Raw genomic sequence first — 15,986 nt, 5'->3', positions numbered from 1 at the left:
GTGGGTATAAAGCATTGAAGGCATTGTACAGGAAGACACGGGGCATCAACTGCCTCTCTAGGAAGCCTGTTCTAGAGTGTGACCACCTTCACAGTAAAGAAAAACTAACATCCCCTGAACATCCCTGGTGCAGCTCTGTGCCATTCCCACACATCCTGTTGAATTCAGCTGAATACTAAATTCTGTTTCAACTTAAGGGCAACCACAAGCATCAAAATGATACATAACTAAATATGCATGATTTTAAAACAAAATTTTTGATACTCTAATACCAAAATTAGGCTAGCAGTTGAAATACATGGAAAAAATCATCAGGGTCTTTTCTGATCTTCAACCTTCTGCAATACCCAAACAAATCCTTAAATGAAGAAAGTCCTCAAATGGAAATTAAAAATGTGAATCTCAAAAAAAAAGTTATCATGTTTGTGCTGTAATCTTTCAGCTATGCTATTTATGGACAATCACCATACTAGCACAGCACAACAGGAAAGTTTTGGTAAAAACTACTTTAGCACCATGATAGATGGTGAGAGCGAGACAAATTATTGACTTTACTGCTAAAAATATTATAGTTACACATGTTCAAATCTTGTCAAGCAGTTGCCTCTTTCATTCCTATATTAAAGATTTCTTTTAGTGGATATTTGAAATATTGTATGTGTCTGTCACCACAGCAGTGACATTTGTTATTTTGCTCATCAAAATGTCACCTGCCTATCAAGACAGCTAGAATAAGTAGGAGTGGGAACTCTCATGGAGTCATACACAGGCTTTTTTCTGCCAGCAGATGTATTATGAGAGGCACTTACACTAGCATGGAATAGCAACAGAAGTTAGCTTTCCTGACTGCAAAATTAAAGGAATTAGCAGTTGCCTCAAAAAGTTGTTTTAGAAATTGGTCCACAACATTAAGGGAGGGGTAGTGGGACAGTTAGACCAGCCAGCTCCTGACAATAGAGGATTGTTCTCATAGTAGTTCATATTTGTAAAGGACTTTGAAGATGAAGAGGACTCTGTAAATGCTTTTTAAATACTATAGCATTTTGAACATTCTTAGCTAGAACACCTGGTTGCTCTAAAAGCCTGAAGAAAACTTTAGCCAAGGGCCTAGTAAGAGCCAGGTGACAAAAGAGACAGGAAATAAGGATGCTAGATAAGTGGAAAGCAAATTCTTAACAGTGAGGTAAAGACAAAATGAAAACCCATGCCTATAAAAATACAGTGAGTTTTTCAGAAATGATACCATTATGACAAATGATCAACAGAGTTTAAAATACACTGTGTTTCTCCACCTACCCCTTAGTAGATCCTAAGTACCCTTCAATGCCTAGGAGTCAGATTTCATGCCAAAATGTCTGAGTTACTAGTTTTGCAAGTGCTACCACTAATTGAAACCACGTAATACTGCAGTTCTAAAATAAGGTAGGCAGGGCATCCCTGCTGAAAAGCTACCCAGTAGGACAAACCCTTTGTTCTCTTCTAAAACGAACTAGTTCAAGGAAATGTTGTCTAAATCATTACAACTAAATGTATGCCGAATTTCCTCCATACCATCCCCCTACCTATAATTTCTTTGTTAGTTATCAAAGGACTTCACTTTTCTTGTCAACTGCAAAAATGGTTTTAATATGCACACTTGTCATTCCTAGGTGTATAAATTTTGCTTTTGCAGAGATCTTACATGGCATATATTGTTATTACCTGTGGGTAGGGTGGTTAATTAGCAGAGTCCAAGTCCTATTTTATTTCATTTATACCAGAGTAATTTAAACTAGGAAAATGATCACAGGCACACTCAGTAATTTAACTCGCTCCTTTCAAGGCTGATTTAGTAATTATATTTTAGTTGAATGTGTTCAGGAAGCTTTTACACTGCTTGTTTTCCTCAACCATGTAGTCTCTCCCCTTTCCCAGCTCCCCTTCACCCTGGCTCTTTGTCTTTCTGGATAGTGTTAGCTGCATTCATTTAAGAAATTAGAAAATTGCAGCTGTCATTATTTTGTTGATCGTAAGATCTACAACATGCAAAAAGAGTTAGGTGGGCTGGTGTTTTGCTGCCCCACGTACTTTCAGCAGTACTTCCATCTGACCTAAAAGAACAGGGTAACAGACAGACCTCTGTCGTCAGGGCTGGGATGTCCATGGGGATCACCGCAGTGTGTAGACATGAGCATCCTTTGACACCTGGTTTTTTAAACCTCAAAAGCCACCCTCATCATTGTTGTTAGAAGTCACTGTGCAACATGCATGAACACCAGTGGAACAGGTAATATGGCTGTGGACCAGACCTGAAGTGCCCCGATTTAAGAACGTTCCCAGTCACAGTGGATGGAAAAACTGATAGTTGGGTGTAAATGGTAACTTGCAAACACCTGATTTGTAAGCTTGATACCAAAGACCTTACCCACAGTGTTCCCCTTTTAAATCTATCATTTTGAACACTGACTTCATGACTTAGGAGGATTTTCTGGGATGCAATGACTTACAGAATCTTTTTTTTTTCTTTTTTTTTTTTTCTCAGAACAGACATTAGGAAAGATAAGCCTGCAGTAATATCAAGATTCTAGAAAAGGATTGTACAGTTTTTCAGTTGAAATTGCAAAGTAGTAGACAAATAGGTAAGCACTTTCTTTCCAGTACTCCCAAAGGCCTGACCTTAACTGATGCTAAATGATACCCAATTAACCATGTTCTCATCACAAACACACAATACAATTAAATCATCTTATAAACTCCTACCAGTTTATGGATGTCTGCTACAGATTATAAACCAAAGATCAAACTTTTAAGATTTATTCTTGTTGGAAAATATTTTTGAATATGCTTTTCTTTGACTAAAAATTTTTACTTCAATATATCAAACAATGTGGTATGTACAAAAAAATCTTTCCTGAACATTGGTTATCTCATTTGTGGGGAAGCACAAATCTCAACAGTAACATCACTTGTAATTTAGACTGCTGGTGGCAATCTAGATATTTTTTTCCTTGAGTCCAGGCCTTTGGAGACACACTGTTTAGACTTTGAGTAATGGGAAACATTCTGTGGAATATGGAACTTTGGAATATGGGAGGGAAGGGTTTTCTTTAAAACAAGAAAAATGTCTGTGGAATTTGTTTGAACTTACAGTCTGTGATTAATGATTCTCTATTCATTGAAAAACTGTAGCTCTCATTAAGTCATTAACTGAAAAAAATAAGAACTACGCCTAAGAAATCCAAGGACCAACCTTTTTTCTGGTCAGTGAAAACAAAGGGTACTGTAGCACTATTAGCCTCAAATCTTGAGAAAGAAGCTTGATATTTTATTGCTTTCCCTCTGCTTTACTAAAGACAATTCCTGAACTCTGCCAAGAGTTGCACATTGCTTATCTAGGTTAATGGGTGAGTTATCAGAATGCAAGATATATGTCAGCAATCAAAGAATTAATGAGCAGAATTTTGAAAGCTGAGGAAGTCTTTGAAAGTCCCCAAAATAGAGAGAAATCTGTTCTTGAATATTCTGGAGTGAATTGTTAGGGCATCTGTCTGCTGCTACGCTTAAAGCAGAGTGAATAGACAAAGAGGTTCAGATGCATGAGCTATGCTTAATCACCAAATAATAACAAAAAGGAACTCCTTAAAAACCCTCTATGAGATCACGCTCAAATTAGCTACACATTCAAGTTTTAGAGCAACAATTTCCTCACTTCTATTTATGGGAAAATTGTAGTATTTATACCAGCCACAGAACTTCCTGCATCACATGGCACAGATGATTTTCTAATTGACTCACCCTCTATATTTCTTCATCCATGGTCCCATTGCAGATTTTTTCACTGTGGAGCTCAGAGAATGTAAAGCTCTTCTCAAGGTCCCCTCCTGGATAACATTTGGGTATGAAGAACAGAAAAATTAGCAGAATTTTCCTGATGCCTAAACAAGTGTTTTGCCTTTGAGAATTCGTGCATTAATCTGAGCTGTATCTATCTGCTTACTGCTTTTTTCACAGTGAACAGTGACAGAAGGATGGACAAGATTTTGATTTTTATGCAGTTCTTTTCACACTGAAGTTATTCCACTAGATGTAGGCAAGCAGTGTGCCTTGTCAGAGTCTGTTAAGTGTGTTTACTGGATAAGCAGAATAAAGCAGTCGATTTGTGGTTAATGATAATTTTCATAAAGCTCTAGACAACGACAGCTTGTTTCAATGGGATAGTAGAAAGAACTTGGCAGGAGACTCAAGGGATAGCAGTATATCCCCAATTTTTTTTTTCTCTTCTTTCCTCTCTCACCAAAAATCTTTAGTTCTTGGAACCAAGGGAGTAGCAACCTGAATTTTGCCTTTCATCTCCTCCTTAATGTGTCTTTTTCTCATTCAGTCAGACATAAAATACTACACTTCACTGCATAAATGATGAAATATTGCAGGGGTGTATTTCAGTGGTATTAGATACCTAAACATGTAGTTAGGAGCACAGCAGGAATTTTCAAAGGAGAAAGCAAGAAGGTTAGTCAATATGAAATAGGAGTGTTTCTGTTCTTTTTCAACTGTTCACATGACTTCAAACAAACAGAACCAGAAACATCTTGCTGTATTTCCTCCTAAGAGTCACTGGTCCAACAACCATTTCTACAGGATCAGGGTTGAATCATTTTGGTTAAATTAAGAGGAAGCTTGAATAATAATCAGAAGCAGCGAAGCTTCTATTTCTGAAGAGGTACTGGGCCCATTCAAGTTTACATTGTTTACTACAGAATAAGACCCATCTCTGGCACTCATGGTAGAAGTCCCTGAGAACATGGCAGAAAGGTTACCTGTGAGGCCCCCAGATAACAATGTGCTACTGATACGTACTTGAATTCTGGGCATTGAGAAAAATACAGTTAGGTTCAAAAAAGCTCAGACCAGCAGCAATTACTCTATAAATACAAAGAATTATAGGTTGCTGCCTGAACTATTTCTGCCAAATAGTTTGAGATTAATTAATACTAGAAGTCTCTTCAGATAAAGTTATTCAGTTTTGGATGGAGCTCTCTAGTAGCCATTGAGAAATAAGCATTTATTGGACACTTGCCCAGGGTGTGGAGCAAGAGTGCCTGTCTCCCAGTCAGAGAAAACACCAACATCGAGTCATTTGGCAAAGAGTCTGATCATCTACCCTGCAACTCAGAATCACCCATAGTATAGGGGTTAAAAGTTTTCTCAGAAGGGAAAAGGCTCAAATAAAGTTCTCTCATCAAATGGGTGAATGATCTGAACGTTGCTGAATTTTTCACTGCTGGGAAAGAAGGGAGCTTTTTCAATTTCTTGCATGTATAAATCATGCCTCCCAGCATTTCCAGTACTTGGACTTAGACAAACACAAACACAATACAAATCAATGCCTGAAAGGAAAAGACTATGTTTTTCAGATAGCTTAGTGAAAATAAATGTCAGTTTTGGGTCAACTGATACATTTCGTTTCACCTCAAATCAATTGTTCACACAAGTCTAAATAATTGGTGCTAGAACCACTCTACAGAAGCTATTGGCAGGAGCACAGCCAAATCTGAATGCTCTAAGGCTGCCTGGACAGATGGTGTTCAGGCAAAAGAGGAGAAATAGGCATATTTTCAACTGACCACATGAAAAATATAGTAGTCTTTCTCTCTTTTTCTACTTACCTGCACTGAAGGTGTCTCCTCTACCATATACCATTCCACCCTTCCTCTTTGCTTTGAGTCACAATTAGTACATATTTTCATAATTAAAATAAACCTATCCTCCTGACCTCCCAATGTGCTTCCCACCCAAATTCCAGTATGAATTAGGATGAGTATGTATGTTTAAAATAACAACAAAAAAAAGTCTTCCCTCCCAGCCCTGTCGCCTTTTCCACCCATCACCTCAAGTTTCACTGAAATATTTCCTGTAGGGCTCTAGTACTGCTGCTGAGCTGAAGATGCCAATTCCATCCCACTTCTGCTTGAAAACTTTGAGAGCAGTACATGACCAGGGCACCAGTCAGTGGTGTCAGGAGTCTCTGTCACACTTGTTTAAGACTAGGCAGGCTGGATGAAGACCTAATGGGAAAACAGAAGAGTGAAGGTCATACTTCATGAATCTAAAGGGGTTTATACTACAGAGCTGAGCTTGTTGACAAAATGTCTGTCGCAGAAGCACTCCTGCTGTGAACATGGAAACCATTTAAGTATGGATGGGAGGAAGAATATCCTCGCTGGGCAAATTTACATATCTTGTTCTAGAAGGATTAAAAAATACATGCCAAGGGGAGTTACTCATTCAGTAGTCCCTCCACTATTCCAACAGAAAATTACAGACTTTCAATAGGTTGACATAGCATGCCCAGCAGTCTTTTCCTGCTGTAAGTATGTAGCCTGGTAGAAAACATCACATATTTTTTCCCATAATACAAATTACAGTTACATTCAACACCTTTCTCTATGCGTCAGAAAAGTTTCTCTGGAACTCAATTGAGTCAGCTTCTACTGAACACCTAAATACATTCTGGAACTGGCGTATTTGTTTTTATAGGTTATTGATATAAATACTGGAAACATTTGAGTAATGTCTGTTTTCTGAGATTTTTCTGTTGTTTCTATTCAATAACACTGCCTGACTTCTAAGTCTAACATGGCATCACCTCTTAAAATCTGACCAAGGCTTTTTCAAACTAAAGCTTGCGTCCTACTCTTCTTTTAGGCTCTGAGCTATTATTGAGTCTTTATCTTACTGCTGAGCTAAAACTTAGTTTTCAGCCTTATTTCTTTTAGCCTTTTAATGGCAGCTGGGGTAGCTACCTTAAAGACAAATGATTGAGCTGTGTTGGTTGTAAGGTCCAAAACTGGCCCCACCTGAACGCTTTTCTATAGAACTTTACCCACAAGTTATGGTTGAGGATGTTCTCATTTCAAGTGAGTTGTCAACCAACAAGAACCATGACCACAAAAAGTTGGAGAGATATTTGCTCCTTTAAACAAGCTTGACAGACAGATGCAGAAATAAAGTGATTTTGAGCTCACCTGACCCAGGGGACTGCATTAATAAGCACCAGGCCACAGACACTGGCTCAGTTTGCTGCTGGCTGAAATGGCATGTTATGTACAAAATTGCTTCATAATGGACACTTTTCCTAGTGTCCTACATTAATGCATAGTATTTCAGATAAGGTTCATACACTTTCCCATGGGCAAAACATGAGCCCAGTTAGGAAAGTAGCCTTATCTGACTGTGTCAAGCATATGGACAGGCAGGTGCAGCAGCATTTCCTTTCTTAAAAAAAAAAAAACAAAACAAAACCAAAACAAAAAAAAAAAAAAAAAAAACACAAAAAAACAAAAAAACAAACCTAGATCAAAATAATATCAGAATCACAGAATCATAGAATTGCAAGGTTGGAAACAATCTGCAAGATCATCTAGTCCAACTGTCCTCCCATTACCATTGGTACTACAAGCCTCTAAACCATATCTCGTAGCTCCTCCTCCAGACACCTCTTGAACACTAGGTGTTCAAGGAACAGCAACTCCACCACCTCCCTGGGCAGCCATTCCAGTGTCTGACCACTCTCTGAGAGAAATATATTGTCATTAGAAAAGATTCAGCTCTGATCTTACTGTTAATTACAGCTGTTCATAAGGGCAGTATCCAGCAGTCTAGAGGGGACTAATAAAGGACATATAGCTATTCTTGTACATATATCACTACTCCTTGTATATTCCCATTGCTTTCTAGGTACTGTAGATAATTTGTATTAAATTGCTCAGGCTTATGCTGGCTGCAAACACAAGGGTAAATAAGCTTGCTACAGGTAGGCACCAATTCTATGGTGAATAATTCATCATCTGCATCCCAGTTTTCCATTGCTTAATCTCACAACCTGTCCACCATCTTAGAGGCCTCTACATCTACCAAAGAGTTTGCCAGATAAGGACAGTTTGATCTTTAAAAAAAAAAAAAAAAATAGCAGATGGCAGCTTGGCTAGGAATGAGTGTTTCTTGTGTACCCTGGCTTTATGTTTCAGGGGGGTGAATCTTGGGAATGTAACCATTCCCTCGAGAGCTCAGTTTCCTTCACCAACAGCTACTGCTAGCAGAGGGTCTTGCATCTTTTGATGGAGAACACCAACATCAAGGCATCTTCCCTAACTGATAGAGCTCTTCCTGGAGCAGGCCACATGACAGCTGGTGTTGGAGCCAATGATCACGGATTTAGATTTTCCATCTAAAATCACTACATATTATCTGCTCATAAGCCAGAACATTTCTTCAGCCCTCAGCACAGCTTTTATTCTTCCCAAAACACAGCCTGCTTCACCACAGCTCTCCATCCCTGGAGGATGAGATGTCTTTGGAAGATCACCTGTCTTTCAGTTTGTGTTAATTTCTGCCCTATGCACGTCAGCTTGGAGGCAGCACTAATCAGCCAAGTAGCAGCTGAGAGCAGAGGGGCAGCATGGCAAGTGGCCAGATAGATGGGCTTAAATGGAGAGGTGGAAGGGACTGTAGTCTCTATATAGCAGCACAGATAGCACGTTCTCAGAGTCAGCACCGTATGGCACAAATGCTTCAGATTGAGACTGCTAATAGATCTTTTACTGCAGCCAATATTCCATACTAATTGTACACCAGAAAACTCTTGCTCTTCAATAACTCCTTTGGAAGGAAACCTTGACCTGACCTTTCTCTGTCAGGCACAAGGTGATGCCCTTAAGGTAGGATGAACATATGCATAAACTGTCTTCATCCTGATCTCAATGCTATGAAGACCCAGTGATGAGGAACCCTAAAATTCAAAGTACTTGGTCATCATCTCTTAGGAGCAGGAATCTACCTATGCTATTGTTTTTCCACCTGTGTTCAGGCACACAGGAGTGCAAAGTCTTAGGTAAAACCTTTTGGTATTCCTGTAGACATGAGAAGAGAACTCCATGCTCAACCCATTATGAAGAAAATCGTATTTGTATTTGTACCTACTGAGACTGCTCAGGGATAACACTTTTTTTCTTCAAGAGTACAGTTTGCCAGCATAAAATTAATTCTAAGCTCAGATTGTACCTTGGAGAGATAAGGCATAAGGTAGCAGAATTTCTTCTTTTATTTGGTTGTTAATTTTTCATTTGGGCAAGGCTGAAAACACACTAGATGCTGTACAAGCATGCCCAGAGGGAGAAAAAAAAAGATATACTGAATCATTTACAGAGAAGAGGCTGGTGCAGACTTTCTGCTGGGGTAATCAGGCAGGGGAGAAAGGATTAATGTCTCTTCATTATTAAACTTTGGTATGCTTGTCATAACCTTCCACCAGCTTTTGCATTTGCTGACTAAAACCTGGCTACCAGATGGCGTTATTTGGCTTTGCCTCTGCTTCTGAGACACCCTAGTATCTTCTTGTATTCTCTCCAGAACCCCTTGGTGTGTTGTTATATAGTAAGAAGAGTGAGTCTGGCACCTTTCATTAGCAAACCATGCAATAAATAGCACAAGATCCACAGGAACAAGCTGATGCTGTTTAGATGCTCATTTAAGTCTATCATTTTTCTGGCTGATCTTCTCTGGATTTTAATTTATATAATCATTTCATATGTCTATTTTAATTTCTGAATTTGTTTTTCTTTTTACCTTCCTGTACCAGGAAAAGTAGATAAAAGCTTCACTCATCTCATTTCTCTCCCATTAGTTTTCTGTATTTATAATTCTAATGCCAGTATTAATTGAAGTTAACCTCTGCATTTGCTGATATAAATAGAAAGCAATTTGGCCCCAATATATCTTCCACCATCTTCCAAATATTTATATCCTGCAGTGTTTTTGGTCCTCTGCCTCACCCCAGTCATACCTGTCAATATTGTTTGGCTTTTTACACGCATTATCAAAAATCATTCAACAAAACTGACTTTTGTAAGCAAAATTTTCACCCATAAAGTTCTTGTGAAGCAAATTATGACATTAAGAAGTTGTAGTGTTTCATAACCAGTTGAGCAATCAACATTACGTGCTACTGATAGCTAAATTTTAGTTCTATTTATATTCTTCTTATATTCTCTATTCTTCGCAGTCCAGGACAATCCTTTATTAGCACAAAATGCTGCTGTGAGCTCTGCCTTCCATCTCCTATCTGGCTGAAGTATCCGTGGCAGCTATCTCCAGCCTTAGGCAGTGCAGAACTATATTTTGTAGTCTACACAGTTGTCTTTAACAGCTCCGCGGAACAATCACATCTGTTAAAACTTCCAGAAGATCTTTTAAAACAGGAGATTAGTAAGCCCTTAGCTATGAATTTTTATCAGTCAAAATTGAAATAAAAATCCCTTGTTTTAAAAAGAAGTTTAGTTCTTCAGCTGCAGTCCATTGAGGAAACCATTACCAGGCCTGCAGGATCCCTGGCTTGATGCAGCAGTGACTGAAAGACAACTTTATACCTGTTATTTCCAAGGGCTCAGGCTAGGAAGTGAACATTTCCGCTGCTTCTGGCTGTGCCCTGAGGCCCCACAGCCTCTCTGGCTCTTCTCCTCAGAGGGGACTCCTCTGGAGCCAGACCTGGACTTCTGCAAATGCTGGTTGCACCAAAGAAGCGTGCGCGTGGAACATGGACTCTGCACTAGGAAAACCCCTCAGTAGGATCTATTTAAGATTATTTCATGATGGCTTGTTATTACCTAATACTAAAAGCATAAAAGGACAATCCACAGTCTTTTGCTCGTACATATAAGGAAGCACCTTGACATGTTGCTCCCATGGGTTGTGTTGTCTCTCACAGAAAGCCTCTTCACACAGGATTTGGTGCAAACTAGAGTGCACTTCCACACACATTTGCCTCCAATCTCAGTTCTGTTTTCTGTAGCTAAATCTCAAGGACCTGGTCACAAAACTTTGGGACTGCATGGTTCCATCTGGCAGTTCTTCCCAGTAATATCTTTTGCTCTACCACGCTTGAAAAGTCTTATAGCTAAACTGCACACAGCCATCTGTAGATGAAGCAGTGAACATGGGTTCTATAGCTATTCAATTATTGTATTTCTGCAATGCAATTTCTTGCTCATTTAGGTAAATATTGCATATGAGCACAATAAATCCCTGCAACAATATCATATTCTACATACAAAGCTGTATTTGTCACTTACTTTTGAATTCTTCTAGTGATATTAGAGAAATCCAGTGACGTGAAGAGAAGGAATAGACTTTATTTACTTGGTCCCTCAGTATCCCTATGGGACCAGGTTCTGCCTCATCTGTGCCTGAACATGTGCTTTTTTTCTCTTTGTAATCCAAGATGGAGCTTGGGACAAAGGTAATTACACTCACAAAATATACCACTACATTGAATCATTCCTTGTAAGGAAGAGAAACAAATGTTGCCTTTTTTCTCTCTCACCTGATAATTCAGTACTGTATTGTTTCTTTCTTCTCAGTAAATGCACAATAAATCCTCCATCTGTTGTACTTCTTAGGTCATTCAAGCTGACATCTTACTGAAACCCAATAATAAACAAGACAAACCTCAGATATCTGTGTCGATGCATGAGCAGTATGAGAGGCTTCTTGCAGCTTTCATTTGTTAGTTTTTCTGAAGTCCACAAGGTAGGGTCTGCAGTGACAGAACTGACAATTGCAGGTAAATTTTCTTCACCCTTTGTCTTGCTTGCAGGGCAGTGCTAGGTAGCAACAGAGCCTGGTATGAAGAGTAACATTCATAGTTGAAATTAAAAGGCAGTTGTTGCTGCTGGAGACCCTTTGCTAGAAACCATCTTGGTTGCTTTACTCAGTGTAGCAGAGGAAAGGTTTCCATTTGTTTATAGAATTTGTATGTATGCACAATTAATAAGAGTAAATAAATCTTCCATATAGAATCTCTCAGGAAACCATGAAATAATAGCATTAACTGAAACCAATGAACTTAGCAAAGACCTGATGAGACACTCCTCCCAGTGGAGAACATCACTCACACAAGCAGGGACAAATCTGTGTGGTCAGGCCTTGGGCTGATCCCCTCTGTGCTACATACATTACTGCAGCAGCCCTCACACTCTATCCTTCTCTAGAGGCCTCTGTACCATTGCCTGGGAGCGCCATTATATGATTCACACTGGGAGCATCTCTCACACTGCTGTCCTTGCAACACAGCTCTCTTTGGAGATGCAGAAGTCTTGGCCTAAGAGACACACACACAAACCTCCCCAGCTGCATAGAAGGGCTGAGAAAACTTCTCTTGGTGAATATAAAGGGGGTTTATCAGTAACGTCAGTGAGGTCAGGCTCTCACCTCTAGTTCAAGCAAGACTGAAAACACTGAGATCAGGTGACTGGGAAATCATGCAAGAATCACAGAATCATAGGGGTTGGAAGGGACCTCCAGAGATCATTGAATGCAACCCCCCTGCCAAAGCAGGCTCCCTACACCAGGTCGCACAAGTGGGTGTGCAGGTGGGTCTTGAATATCTCCAGAGAAGGAGACTCCACCACCTCCCTGGGCAGCCTGTTCCAGTGCTCCGTCACCCTCACCGTAAAGAAGTTCTTGCGCACATTGGTGCGGAACTTCCTGTGCTCCAGCTTCTGGCTGTTTCCCCTTGTCCTGTCTTCACACACTGCTGAAAAAAGTCTGGCCTCGCCACTCTGCCCCCCACACCTTAGATATTTATAGACCTGGATCAGGTCCCCTCTCAGTCTTCTTTTCTCAGGGCTAAAGAGACCCAGTTCACTCAGCCTTTCTTCATAGCGGAGATGCTCCAGGCCCTTCACCATCTTTGTGGCTCTCCACTGGACTCTTTCCAAGAGATCCCTGTCTTTTTTGTACTGGGGAGCCCAGAACTGGACACAGTACTCCAGATGAGACCTTACCAGGGCAGAGTAGAGGGGGAGGATCACCTCCCTCGACCTGCTGGCCACGCTCTTTTTAATGCACCCCAGAATGCCATTGGCCCTCTTGGCCACAAGGCACGCTGCTGGCTCATGGCCAACCTGTCGTCCACCAGGACACCCAGGTCCCTCTCCACACAGCTCCTCTCCAGCAGGTCATCCCCCCAACCTGTACCAGTGCATGCAATTATTCCTTCCCAGATGCAAGACTCTACACTTGCTTTTGTTAGACCTCATCTGGTTTCTTACCGCCCAGCTCTCCAGCCTGTCCAGGTCTCGCTGAGTGGCAGCACAGCCTTCAGGCATGTCAGCCAAGCCAAGAATTACAGCCACCAGACAGAAACACAGTAGGCTGCCATGTAGCGGGGGATCAATGACTATCAATTCAGTTTTATGAGCATATATTTATTTATTGATGCCACCATTTCGAGGCAGAGCTTTCATGTCCTAGGGAAGTACTGCAAAGCTCCCACACCTTGTTATACAGATGCATGTAAATCTGTCATGTGTTGTAAATGAACTCAGAAAGATTTATTTTGGAAGCTGCCTTTCCAAACTATTCTAATGTTAGCTCCAAGCAAACATGCATACAAAAGCCTTGCAACCACACGTGGAGAAGCAAGTTGTTAGTAGCATTTATACCACCTGTCCTAGGGAGCTACTTTGAGCCCGTGTAATATGCCAGCAATGGAAAGGTCAGAATGAAGAAGTTGGCAAGTGGAATGGCAGGGTCATATTTTAGCAGAGTGCAACTGTACTAGTGTGTCGACCATTTGGCTCCCCTGTCTGTCTGAGTCCTTGGACTGCTGCTTGGCTTGGGCACAGCACACAGGAGCAGTACTGCACCCTCCTGCAGGCAGACCTGTGCATGATGTCCTGCAGGAGGGGGTCTGATGAAGAGAAATGAGCAAACTGTGCTCAGCTTCTAGAGCAGGAAACATAGGGACAAAGAGTCAGAGCAGTCACCTGCTTCAGCAGCTCTGATGGCATCCCAAAACAACAGAGTTTAGAAGTCCATACAGTCCCTGAGCAGAGCCAGAAGTGTACACAACCAAGGCAACCAAGTGCAGGACCTGGAGACCTCAACCTCAGGCAGCAAACAGGAGAGAAATCACAGAATTTTGCAAAGTCTGAGGAAGTCCTAACTTCATTTCTAATCTGAGTTACTCTTTCTAGCATACACCACATTGAACGAATAATCTAGCACTTCTCTAATTAATGTCTAGGGAAAGGCTCTTTGTAGAGAGCCCCAGACTGCCTTAATTTTCAGCATGATATTCATCCATGACACAATGACTTTGCAGTAAAATTTGATTAATAAATCAGAGACAGATCACACTTGAGAGATGCATCAGCAAATATAAAACGACCTTCCCTATCATGAGACCTGCCCCAACGATGAAAAGAGAGACATGATCAGAAATTTTTGACTAAATGTATTTTCATGGGTTACTCCACATTGGAAAAACAATTTCTGAAGAAGTACAAATTCAACAAGTTTTAAACGTGAGTATTTCTGTGGTACAAACCACTTCCAATCAGAGAGAAAAAAGGAAAAACAGTGAATCAAAAAATGTGACCTTTTCCAATTTAAAATAGAGAAATGTAATAGTTCTGTTTTTATAATATATTCCAAGGACCATATGTTGTGTTCCAGGGTGGAAAAAATGAATTTGAAATCTTTAAAGTTACAATAAAACAGATATTGTTGTTCTCTGGCAATCTATATTAAGCAGGCTTGAAGTTATAAGAAATACTCTAAGAAATGAGAAATGTAAAGGAAAAAGGAGAGGTATAGGCAACTGAGAAATATTACTGTATGCTTACTTCAGGAAAACAGTGGTCTGTTGTCATCTCCCTGACTCCAAAGACAGTAATATCTTAAGTGCAACACATTAGGTCTTTGGAATGAAATAACCTCAGACAAGCGAGGACCCAACCATAGAGCATCTAATAATATCATAGCAGAGAGAAAGATACTTTTTTTTTTTTTTTTTTTAAGTTGCCTTTATCTCTTTCCAAATAGCAGTGCAGATGTACAGCCCAGCCAAGCAACTCCGCAAATATTAACACTTGTGAATAGTTGATAAACTCTGCAAAAGCCAATGTCTCTACTAGCTCTGCAATAAATAGAGACTGGAATTTATCAGATTAATAGTTGCAGTGGTGCAGTCTGAAGCCAAAAGCTAGAGACTTTTTATAATGGCAAAAAAAGGAAGATAGCACCTTTTAAACACTTCCATATTTCTGAAGAGAACTTTCATGCTGTTTCTCAGCTCATGAAATCATTATTTCTGGAGCACTTATCATCACCTAGCTTACCAGCTGGTGGGTGGGCCAGCCCTTCCCTGTTGGCTTGTCTTTAAAGGATGGCATCAAAATCAGTGAAAAAAGTGGCAGTGATTGCTAGTACAATTTCCTGCTTTAAATACAATGAATAAATCAGCATACAGAGTGAACTAAAACAGAATGCTAATCAGGATAGATGGTGAGCTTGCTGCCTGTCTTTCCATGCTTGTCCTAAGCTGTTCCACTGGCCAGTGAGGCTGAAAGCCCTTTGGGACTGAGGATGTATCCTGCTAATATCTGTGAAGTCCTTTACAGTTCTGCATTACTATTAAATCCAAGTTGCAGATTGCAGTGCTGTGCAGAAAATTAAATGCTTACTAAAATTAACAGCACTGTGGAGCTCAAACACAGTGCCTCTCCACTTTGTTCCATTTTAGAGTGTATGTCCTCATCCCTTGCTTGTACAGCAGAGTTCCCCTGATATGCAGCTGAAGTTTTTGCAATTGCTACAAAAAGCATTTTACTGCATATACTTTGAAGGAGACAAACAGTGAGGCTCCATAAATGCGCTGTAGTATACTGAGATAGAAACAGAAACATGCAGTATGAATTTATTTTTGATGACAGTCTGAGTAATAATGCCGGTTATTTCAAGTCGCCCTTGGAGTTACTGCTCCAAAGGAATATGCCAAATCCTATGCATTTCTCATGTGTCTATTTGAATATGAAGATTCAACAGCATGAGGTTACATCTGCTGTAGAAAAATAGGATCAGGGCTTGGCATCTTGGTGTTCACTGTGCTACACTTTGTCGGGTTCCTTGCAATGTTGCTAAGATCTACACTTTTAATATTGGCTAGC

General features: G+C 40.2%; 1 long non-coding RNA gene across 1 annotated transcript in view; it reads right to left on the bottom strand.

Annotated features, from left to right (window-relative positions):
* Positions 1–5,872: 5,872 nt before the first annotated feature.
* LOC149916594 (uncharacterized) overlaps positions 5,873–15,986 on the bottom strand; it is a 54,502-nt gene continuing 44,388 nt past the window's right edge. Inside the window, exon 3 of the long non-coding RNA XR_016469445.1 lies at positions 5,873–6,044. This is a non-coding gene — a long non-coding RNA (uncharacterized LOC149916594). The remainder of the gene's footprint in view (positions 6,045–15,986) is intronic.

This window comes from Phasianus colchicus, chromosome 10 (assembly GCF_987193195.1).
Source record: "Phasianus colchicus chromosome 10, bPhaCol1.hap1.1, whole genome shotgun sequence".
Taxonomy (NCBI): domain Eukaryota; kingdom Metazoa; phylum Chordata; class Aves; order Galliformes; family Phasianidae; genus Phasianus; species Phasianus colchicus.
The sequence above is the reverse complement of the archived record's forward strand: the minus strand, read 5'-3'. Positions and strand labels throughout refer to the sequence as shown.